Source organism: Alexandromys fortis, unplaced genomic scaffold (genome assembly GCF_014885135.2).
Source record: "Alexandromys fortis isolate MF-2015 unplaced genomic scaffold, M_Fortis_MF-2015_v1.1 scaffold_99, whole genome shotgun sequence".
NCBI classification, from domain to species: domain Eukaryota; kingdom Metazoa; phylum Chordata; class Mammalia; order Rodentia; family Cricetidae; genus Alexandromys; species Alexandromys fortis.
The window spans coordinates 3,764,802-3,776,143 of NW_026067982.1; positions in this window are offsets into that span (position 1 = coordinate 3,764,802).

Genomic DNA, 11,342 nt, shown 5'->3' on the forward strand with positions numbered 1-11,342 from the left:
GCTGTGCCAACAGCTAAGCCTGGAAGAAGCTTCCTTGGTATGTGAGGCTGGCGTTAACTACCAACTTGACCAGAACTGAGATTCACCTGGGAGCAAGGTCTCTGGGTGTTCACAGGAGGTCATCTTGACTGTGCTAATTGAAATGGGAAGACTCATCTCAATTGAGGATAGGACCCTCCCCGGGCAGGGGGTCCAGCCTGTGTGAAATGAAAGAAGTGAGGTGAGCCTGTGCTCATGGCTGTTTCCTGGCTGTTATTCAAGCTCTGGCCGCCTGACTTCCCCACCAAGACAGACTGTGTTAAACCAAGAGCCAGGATAAACCTGTTCTCCCTTAACTTGCTTTGGTCAGAGATCTTTATCATGGCAAGAGGAAAGGAAACCAAAGCAGTGGAGATCCCAGCACGTTTGCATTTTGCAACATCAAACAATGACTTGTTAGACCTTCTTTCCACCAGCTTAGCCAAAGCTCGCCCAAGTCTTTGTCTTTCTTGAAATCTTTATCTTTGGAATAGCAAGGACATCTCCCATCTCCTGATCATCCCCTTTAAATGAGGAGCTTGGCGAGTATCAGGAAAAATATCCATTACCTCTCCCTCCCCAGCAAAAGATTTCCATGTCAGTTCAGTGTCTCCACCTGCCGCAGTTTGAGTCATTTTCTGTTTACTCTTATCCAGTAGGCTTTGAAATGGGTACCTGGATGGTTCCAAGAATCACAGACAACACAGTGTCCTCAGAAAGTGTAAGATCAAATCCCCAAAGCCAGGAGGCTGGGGGCTGAAGAGAGCGTGAGGCAATAAGACGTCCTTCATTCACGGACACACAAGTTGTTACACGGGGAGATGCCAGCAGGCATCCAGGCACATGACAGTATTCACAGACCACACACAGGTAGGCACACACACACAGAGACCAGCATACAGGCCACATGGATGTAGGCACATAAGCCTACAGGTAGATTCACAAAGATGGAGTGGTGAAGGCTTCACCCCTGATCTCAAGGCCATATTTATATGGAATCACACAAAAGTAACGTTTTGCTAGGAATCGTCATATAACTGGCTATATCACCATTTACTTTTGGCTTTGATGAGCATCCAGTGTCAGTTGGGTTTTTTGTTTGTTTGTTTGTTTGTTTGTTTTTTTCTGCCTCAGAGCCCCACCCATCTCCGCCTTAGCTATCTTGGACCACACTGGACATCTGTACTAGAGCCCTGTTGTCTAAACATGCATTGGCTGTGCAGGCTTCTGTGCCCTTCAGAAAGGTAGCCAGAATAAGCAACAGCACCAGTCGCCCGTGCACCAAGAGTCACTCAGCTAAGTCTCTTCTGTGCCTCATCTAAAACATGAAAAAGAAGATGGTCGCCCCTCTGAGGATGTCTCTGTCCCTCCGAGAACTATTCCTCCATGGTGCGTCCATGTTGACAGGTACACGTATCACACTACAGCCCTCAGACATAAGAACCCATTACAATAACTCGAGCTGCGCCACCACACCGTGATCTCCTCAAAGTAAGGTGGGACCTGCTCACCAGTCTCCTCATGGAGGTGTTTGTACATGGGATCAATTAATTAGTGAGGAAATGAAATGAATGACTTTATGCTCCCCACGGCTCTGTTTTTAGTGGCTGATTTCAGGATTGTACTGAAAATGGGAATTCTGAGTTTTGTTTATATCCTGGAGGGTAAATTGTATTGGGCACATTAATTTCCTTAATATTTAGCCAATGAGCCCTGGCTAGGGTCACGAAGTGCCACATACTTCTCTTTTATAGAATGTAAAACTGTGCGGCGGCAATTATGATTATTTAAGGATCACACCTGCTATTGTGAGTGATGCCGCAGTAATCACAGGAGAGCATACATTTCCTTGAGATGCTGAGTTCATGTCTTTTGGATATATGCCCAGAATTAGGATTGTTGGATCTTACAGTAATTCTGCTTTTAAACTGGGGGGGGGGGTTCCCTTCATAGTTTGTAAGCCCACCTACAGAGCAAAAGGGCTCCCTTTTCTCCACATTCCCCTTAACAGGGATCTTTTGAATTTTTGATAATTTTGTCATCTTAAAGGTATGGGGTGACATCTGATTGTGGCCTGGATTTAATTTCTGTTTCTGTAATACTTAGTGGTGCTGGAAGCATGTTTATACATCTTCCACTGTCTTCTTCGGAAAATGCCATTTGCTCCTCTTCATTTTTGTTTTGCTATTGGGTTATATCCTATCAACTTAGACCATGAAACCCGTTATGGACGAGTTCAACAGAACCACCACCTACAGGCTTCCCATGCATGCTTCAGCATTGCAGGGCATAAATTTCATTTCACTCATTTTCATTGAGTTTGATGAGTTCCCTCTGGTCTATTTTGGATTTCATGCCCCTAGCAGATATATAGTTTGCAAATACTGTCTTTCCCTGTGTAGCCTGCCTTTCCAATTTGTTGACCGTTTCTTCTGCTGTACAAAAACTCGTTGCAGGATCCTTCTCACAGGCGAGAGATGGAGTCCTGCCATTCTGACAGCCTGGATGAAGCTAGGCCATCACGCTAAGTGAAAGAAGCCGAAGTGAGACAGAGACTGCAAGAGCTCTCTTAGGGGCGGAACTTCAGAAAGTGAAACCCATGGGAATGGAGAATAGCATTTTCTGAAGGTGCTGAAGGGGCAATAAATAAATAAATAGGATTTTAGTGGGGAAAAAAGACTATATGAACAAATTTAGGATATCTAAGGTGTAGCCAAGTGACTGCTGCTAATAATGGCTGCAATTTGCTGAGAGAGTAAATCCGTGTTTCTGACACATAAAAACAAAGTGTGGTAAGTAGTAAGAAGATAAGTGGAATAACAAATATTACTTTATTGCAGTAACTATTTTACAGTGTAAATAATTATTGAGGCACCATGCTGTCCATCTTACACACACACATGCCTTTTAGTCATGAATGAAACCTACGCATCTGAGAATGGTTACCTCCCCCTCTGAAGAGAGGAGGGAATGGAGACGTGGAGAGCTGTCCTTTGCCTAAGATCACATACTCAAAGTTTGTTATTAGTATCCCCAATAAAACTGCAAAATGTAAGCAGATTATAAGTATATATATGTGTGTGTGTGTGTGTGTGTGTGTATGCATAAAGATGAGAATTAAAGGGAACAGACAAAAGGAAAAGTTAATTACATATGGATTGTTTTTATTTTTGGCCATAAGTAATCTTGTTCTTTTCACTTTTGTAAGTGATAAACTTTTTAGCCATAGTTATTCTTTTAAAAATTGCTTGAACCTTGATAACCTCATTTCTTTGTTTCCTCACAGGTGATATGATGCTACATTCTTCTCCCTTTTCATCCCACACATTTACTGTCAGCAAATCTGGCTTTATCTTCAAAACATTTAACAAATAGGACCCTTTGTGTTCCACCATTATCACTCTGAGCTGGCACACCGCGATCTCTTAGTCAGACAACAAATCATACACTTGGTAACTTCAATAGCCTCAGACACAGACACGGACGGCATCTATTATGTGTAGCTCATACCAGAACTGCATTCTGTCTTTCATTTAGTTGGCCATGATAAGGCTTAGTGAGATGTGTGTGCTTTGCTTCCACTGCAGAGATGAGGAAACAGAGACTCAAAGAAATGATGTCATTTGCTTACTGTCCATGCAACCAGTGGGGGGCACAGTTAGGATCCGTTTCCTATTTTTTGGCTTAAACTGTGCCCTTAATCCTTGAACTCTATGCCCATTCCCAGATGAGTGCAGTATTCTCCAAGGAATCTCCCCATGTCTTCTTCTGTCCATAGTATAAGTAGTGTGTGTGTGTGTGTGTGTGTGTGTGTGTGTGTGTGTGTGTGGTAGGGGGCATGCTATCCCACCTTTATTTTTTTCTACATGGAATCTCTCACTGAATCTGGGATCATCCTGTTCTGGCTAGGATGCTGGTCAGCCAGGCTCTAGGACCCACGCGTGCTGGCCCGCACCTCAGGAGTAGTGGGGTTATAGATGTGTTATAGATGTGTACTGCCACGCTCAGCATTTGCAGGGGTGCTGGGAGCTCCTGTCTGCAAGGGAGTGCTTTACCCCCTGAGTCACCTCCACAGCAACCATCCCTTTATAAGTAATTTTACTATATGGGTCAGAGCATGCGTTTAACTGCTCACAACCCCTCGGACTATCCCACTCTCTATAGGTCAAGCCCACCTGCTGGTGTGCAAGACTATACACCATCCAAACCACCACAACCTCTTTCCTCTCTTCACTAGCCACCCCCCTTCCCAGCCAGAACAGCCTCCTGGTCCTTCAACAGCCCAGGCATGCCCTGGCCTCAGATCCTCTGCATCTGCTATTGTTCTTCATTTTCAATGTTCTTTGTCTTCTCAACCTCCTCTTTGTGCAGACTCTTGGGGTTTTTGCTCACACATCGTTCTGTAAGAGGGGCCATCACGGACTAGCTTGTTTAAGACGTCCGCCCTCCATCACAGCACAGTGTTCTCTGTGGCCCTCTCCGCTGCGTAATTCTTATCATTTCATACACTACAGTGCCATGCATTTATTTATTATCTGTCTTTCTCCTTGATCATAAGTTTCAGGAGGACAGAAATATTCCCTTTCTCCCGCACGATCTTTAAGTGTTCCAGTTGTGCCTGGTATATATAGCACCTGCTTAAAAAAAATGTCTGTTGGCTTCCCATGCCCTTTGCTATTCCTAGTAACATCTTAGAAAGAACAGTGAGAGCTACTTTGTAAGGTGCTTTCCTTACAGTGATGCGCTGTACCCTGTATCCTGGCAGTGAGGACCGCCAGCTGGCAGCTGTGAAGAAAAGGGAGCAAGGATGGGAGAAGAGAAGAAAGCTGAGGTGAGGAGTCGGGTGCTCTGGGCCGCTGGACACAGCCCGTCTCAACTGGAGCTACGGCGGCCTGCCTTGTGAACACTTACCTCTGCAGTATTAACCACACTAATGGATTATGCTTTTGAAATTGTTTTAAAAGCCCAATTGTTCTGTCAAAGGCTTTTTGCCTTTTCCTCAGTGGCTGCTACCATGGCGTGCTTGGAAGAGACTTTCCTGAACTCCACGGAATGGTCCAAATCTGTTAGAGTCCTCCTCGATGAGGACTCTAACTTGTGCCAAGCTGACGTAAAATTAGCCGGCACAGAGTCTTCCTGAGGGTCAGGCTGGCCTGTAGGCACTGTCTTTGGGTAATTACCTTGATTACATTGACCAAGGTTGAAAGGCCTGCCCACTGGAGGTGGCCTCATTCCCTAGGCAGGGGATCCTGAACTGTTAAGCACTGAGACAGCAAACTGAGCACTACTATGCACACGCTTGTTCAATCCCTTCTGTTTCTGATTGTAGGTGTGCTGTGCTGTGCAAGCCCCTGCCACAGTGCTTTCCTTACGGTGATGCACTGCATCCTGGAACTGTGAGCTGAAATACATCCTTTCTCTGATATGTTACTCTCTCCAGGATGTTCATCACAGCGCAGGAAATGGCACTAAGTCACGTCGTCCCATCAATAAAGAGAAATGCCTGGGTGATAAATAATTCAGCTCAGGAGAAAACTAGGGAAAATGCTGATGAAAGAACAGCCTGCAAGATAGACAAGAGAGGCAGCGTGAAAAAGGGTGGGCCAACAGGGCAGGTTCGAGTCTTAGCTTCCTTCACTACCTTGAGCAGTGGAAAGAACACACACTTAGGAGGCACTCCCAGGTTCAAATTCTGCCTCGGACACATGAAAGTGGTTCACACCTGGTTTCCACGTGGTAGAAATGTGAATAGCAAACACGAATATACCACCATCAAATTGCGGAGTGAGCAAGGTGTTGCGGAGAGCCAGGACTATTCCAGGAACGCAGCAGGCGTGGTGCAGGTTTCATTTTTCTTTTTCATGCCCTGAATTCCCAGAGCCTCACAGTCTTGACTATCAGAGATCCTCTGCATCTAGCCTAGACTCCACCTCATCCTCATCTTAGGGATAAGAAAGGACGATGGTGATGTTGTGGGGGACACCTGCGATAGGCCAGGTCCAGGGAGAACAAAGATGAATGACATGTGGGACCCAAAGTTGAGAAGGAGAGACAGCTGCAATTACCATCCCCATAGTTGCGAATCAGCTTACAGTAGGAAATCTATCCGGATCTCACAGACTACTTTAAGGTTCTCTAGTAACTAATCAGACTGGAGTGAGGTATGGGAAGGGCATCATCAGTTTTTCCAGAGGTCTGAGCAAAATACTGGCAGAGGACAGAGAAGAATGAAGCATTCTGCTTCGAGGTGTCAGTGACGGGGATGTATGTCACCAGAGGCCACGGCAAGGGCAAGAGCTAATGTAAAGTCACATTTACCGAACACTCAAAGTCAGGTTCTGAGTATTTTGCAAGTATGAACTCATCCAGATCCTCACAGAAAGCCTGTGAGGAAAGAGTATTGCTCCTGGTGCAGGATATCCGTAGATTTAAGGATGAGGTCATGTGGTTTCGAGTGGCAGGGCTCGAGAGTGAGTCTAGACTCCTTGTTCTCAATCCCGAATGCCTCTCTGAATCTTGAAGGAGGACTGCTGTGGACAGCCTCTCCGCCAGGAGACTAATAGACATTATGTCACCCAGCCAGCCACACCACTTTCTTTCTGTGTCTGTTTTGTGTGAGACTTTGTAAGAGTCAGAACCATAGGACGTGTGGAAGGAGCCGCAAACACGCCGTTTACTCTGCCTGGGAGCTGTTTTGTTAGGACTGTCTTTGGTTTTGAAGCCTAGAAAGTGGGATGGTGGGAGCTAGGAGAGCCCCCCCCCCCGGGCTTCCTTATCACCTCTGGTCCTCATAGACAGGAGGGTGGGCGCTGGGAGGTTCATGACATAAAGTAGTCCGAAGCTTCTCTCCCTTTTCCTCAGGATTGGAAGCCTTCTCTACTGCCCTCTTATACATAGCAAATACAGTGGGATTGGACTCATAGAAGAGGGCTTAGGAGTTTAGAGCCCCGCACAACCAATGTTCTCTTTATCCCCCCAGTCATCTCATGTAGCTCTTAAAACATCCCTAGGAAGGCGGTGGGAAAGCCCCGACCTAGGTAGAGAAATGGAAAAACTCTTCCCTGTAAGTGCTGCAGGTAGCACCTACGGCAGGCAAGAAGGGTCAGAAAGCCAGAAGACATGTGAAGATGTGTACACATTTATGCGACTCCCTGCCCTAAAACACCCTGGCTTGGAGGTGGAGTCAGGAAGAGGGATCGGGAAGAGTAGGCTGAGGAGAGAGCGTAGCGATGGGAGGTGCAGGGCAGTCAGAGGCCCTGTCGTGGGAAGGAATGCCAGAAGAGTCATTCAGTCGATGAAGCCCTGATGTTCGAGGGTGCCACTGTTAACTCTACTCTCTAGATAGTGCTTAACGTGGGCAGGGGACACACAGACCTCACAGCTTTTCCTGTACGGTGCGCTCCTCCAAGGAGAGGGAGGTCTGCATTTTCGCTCGTGACACATCCTGAGCCCTCACGGCGGGGTCGTCTCACGGAGCCAGTATTGAAGACTGAGAAGAGATGGCTCGGGATACGAGAGGCTTGGATTTGAATCTGGGCTCTGTTGCTTGTAACTGTTGAACTTAGGCAAGTTACTTCTTTTCTTACTTTCCTCTTCTTCAACACTGGAACAAGAGGAGTTTCCCCCTTGTTGGTTTGTGAGGTTGGGATTAACTAAGGCAGGCAAAGCACTTACAACAGCGCCTCGCGTATAACGACCACTCGAGAAATGCTACTTCTGTTCTCATGGCATTACCATCCTCAGAGGCGGTTCATTAAAGCTTTGGAGTCCATAGAAAGTCAAACATCTACTCAGGGTCTCCTCCTGCTTCGGAAGTACGCGTGCTTAAAATCTGGTTTGAAGATTGTGGGCAATTAAACACTGTACTTGATAACAGTGACCATTAAAAGTTAATCTCTCAGGAATGTCATCGTCTACTACCCGTCCCTCAGTAGCCGGGAGGGGGTGCAGGAGGGGCTGGCTCTGCCCCTTGAAGGAATTCTGAAGTCCCAGCTCTTTCACTTAGACGCCAGCACTCCAGAGGAACTTAGGTTTGGGGGGGGGGGTCTTCACTGCGTTTTTCCCACCCAGCCTAGAGGCAGCAAAGACTCTCCATGGTTAGAACTGATGTCGCATGGTCTGGACACCAAACACAAGGTAGGAAAAAAAAAAACGCTGCTTAGCTGGGTTTATGCCAGGTCTTGCCACTCTTTCAATGTTTTGCCAGGCTTAGTTTAGATACTACTAAACGCGCTTTGTTTTGAAACAGTGACTAAAACCGTAGAGAAAACACTGTGACAAACTTCCATGACATTTCCCGCTGCCGTTCCCACTGAAACGGTCTCATTTCATCTGCACTTCCATCTCATTCTGCCTTCCTCCCGGCTTGCTTTAAAACAAATCTAAGACACGGGATCATAAGTTTTTAAATTATTTCCGCACAACGCTTTTCTAGAATTTGCTATGTGCCAATCACTGTACAAGAACACAATTAAATACATTTTTTTGGTCCTTAAACTGCAGCCAAGTAAGTGGCTTACAAAACAAGGTTTATTGAGGTTAAATCATGGTAGAATAGAAAGCAGCATTTCTGTTCTTGTTTGGTTGGATAATATCTTGATTTCCAGTGTGGATTTAAAAAAAAAAACAATCATCGTTGTGGTAATGAGATTGCTCAGTGGAGTAAAGGTGCCGAGTTCAATCTCTGCCATCTACATGGTGGAGAAAACCAGTTCACGAAGATTACCCTTTAACTCCATCCGTGTAAGGTGGCATGCTCGCTCTGCCCACATAAACAAAATGTAATAAAAAAAATTACCCTGAAAACAGCTGGTGATAATAACTGATGGTCTCACTTTTCATGACCTCCCTATCTTACCAGCCGCTCGAGCATCCTGACTCCGTGCACAGCTGCCCTGAGCGTTGCGCCAGCTCAGGAGCTCTGTGTGGCATGGCGTGTGGGCTCGCTCGCTCACGGAGGAATGTGATAATGGAATGGCTGCGGACAGAGGCCAAGAGGCCCTTCCTGGCCTAGAGAGCTCTAAGGGTGTCCACGAGGCAATGACTTCAGGCTTACCTCTGTCTTTTCTTGGGAGTGGGAATGATAAGTGGTCTCTGAGGGTGAAGAGGCAGAATCTTAATAAAAATGAAACTGAGTGTTGACAGCTCTGCAGGCTCCAAGTTTTCTTTAAATGGAGCTCAGGACAACTTAATGGGTCACTAAACTTGCCCAAGATGCCGTGTTATATATCACCACTATCACAGCTAGGCAGACAAAGCCAGGATAAATCACTCTCTGCATTTTCCACCCCTTCAGTCTCTTCACCGTAAAGTCTGGATTGTGGGCTTGGGTATGAGACAAGCGATCACTAGATACAACTAACACCTCATCCAGGAAGAGTGTGCCCATAAACACATGTCATTCCTGCACCAACTTCAGTTACAGACCACTTCCATTCTCGGAAGCTCACACAGGGAAACAGTTTCTGCTCCGAGATCTATCTTGTTAAGGGGAATGGAATCACACCTAGAGTTCTTTCGGCATTTAGCAACTGGGTAAGAAACGACTTGAGTGGCCCTAATAATTTAGCATCTCTATGTAGGGCAGAGGCTGAGCTGGCAGTGGACATTGAAAGATACAGGTAGGCAATTGCAGGCAAGCAGAAACCCAGAGAGGTTGTTAGGCACGCCTCGTGAGCCTATCAATTCAGAATCTTCAGTTTTTCTAACCACCTACCTGGTTTCTACTAGGATGGTTAAAGCAAGCAGAAAAAAAGCATAAAATGCTGTTCCAAAATGTTTAAAGAATGGGGCAAGAGGTAAAATAATTTGAAAATTTTGTTAAAAAGATGTTCACCCACACAGTGAGTTTGGCTGATCAAACTTCAATTGATCAAATACCTCAAAGGAATGGAACCTGATCACAATAGTTTGGTTTTTTACTCAACAAGGAAGACCAGACTGTTTCAAAGCTGCAAGAACAGACTTCAAAATCAGGCAGTTTTGATGCAGGCTTAATTCCAATTGGCCACTTATTAAGTATTTATCTTGCATATAATTTAGCTCAGATCTTCTTAGTCGTGAATAGATTGAGAATGTGCCATAAAATGCTGCTGGCTGTAAATTTTTATGATAGTTAAAGCAATTTTATAATGATACAATATTCTGTAAGATAGAACTACATTTGAACAGTCCGTGACTCCCATGGAGACTTCCTGACTGTAGCATTTGCTATTTTGTTGCATAATACTTTTTATATCTAGTAACCATTGTGGGAGCAGCCTGGGTGACATCTACTCTTCCCTTCCTGATCACCTTAATCAAATTAAAAAAAGAAGTACAGAAACATTTACCGTCCCAGGTACATGCCCCAAGTCCCCTCATTTCCCCCATGTTGCCAGATATTGGAATATTTTGTCACGTGAAACATACTTAATTTCTGAGTAAATGTCATCTGAAAAATTAGAATAAAAGCACGTATTATGTAAATCCTTGGAACGCAGTGAATACATAATAAACAGATTCCTTTTCTTCTATATGGGATGGGGATAGTAATACTCCTGGCAGGGCTGATTGAGGCTGAGGCACTGAGGTCATGCGTGCTAAGCGTGTCTGGCACATCGCAGGAGGTCTGGGAGAACTGTCAGTCTCCAGCGAGCTCAAATGTGCGTCGCTCGTGCAGTTGATTTTCCCTTTCCAGGGCAGGTCGTATGTTAGAACCCTTCCGAAGGGTGCCTAAAGTGTGTTCTCTTCAGCACTACTGCAGTTTTAGGACTGCCAAAACTGTCCAAACCCCGAGCGGTACCTGGTTCTGCAGAGCTGTTAGCCTTTCCAAAGCATTTCCATGTCTACTTTCTCAAAACAACTTGCAGTGTGGGGTGTAGCTCAGTTAGAAGTGCTTGGCTAGTGCGCATGAAGCCCTGAGTTCAGTCCCAGCCTCTAATAAAAGCAGGGGTAGTGGTGCACACCTGTAATTCCAGCACTAGGAAAATGGAAGGAGAAAGATCAGAAGGAGGTCCATCTTGGCTACATAGTGAGTTCAAGACCAACCTAGGACACCCAAGACTGTCTCAAAACAAAACTACAGTAAACCCCCCCACAAAAACCATGAATTCCTGTCATCATAAAAGCAAGAAAACTGGGAGCTGGGAGGCGCAGGCGCCAGCAGACGGAGCTGGGAGGCGCAGGCGCCAGCAGACGGAGCTGGGAGGCGCAGGCGCCAGCAGACGGAGCTGGGAGGCGCAGGCGCCAGCAGACGGAGCTGGGAGGCGCAGGCGCCAGCAGACGGAGCTGGGAGGCGCAGGCGCCAGCAGACGGAGCTGGGAGGCGCAGGCGCCAGCAGACGG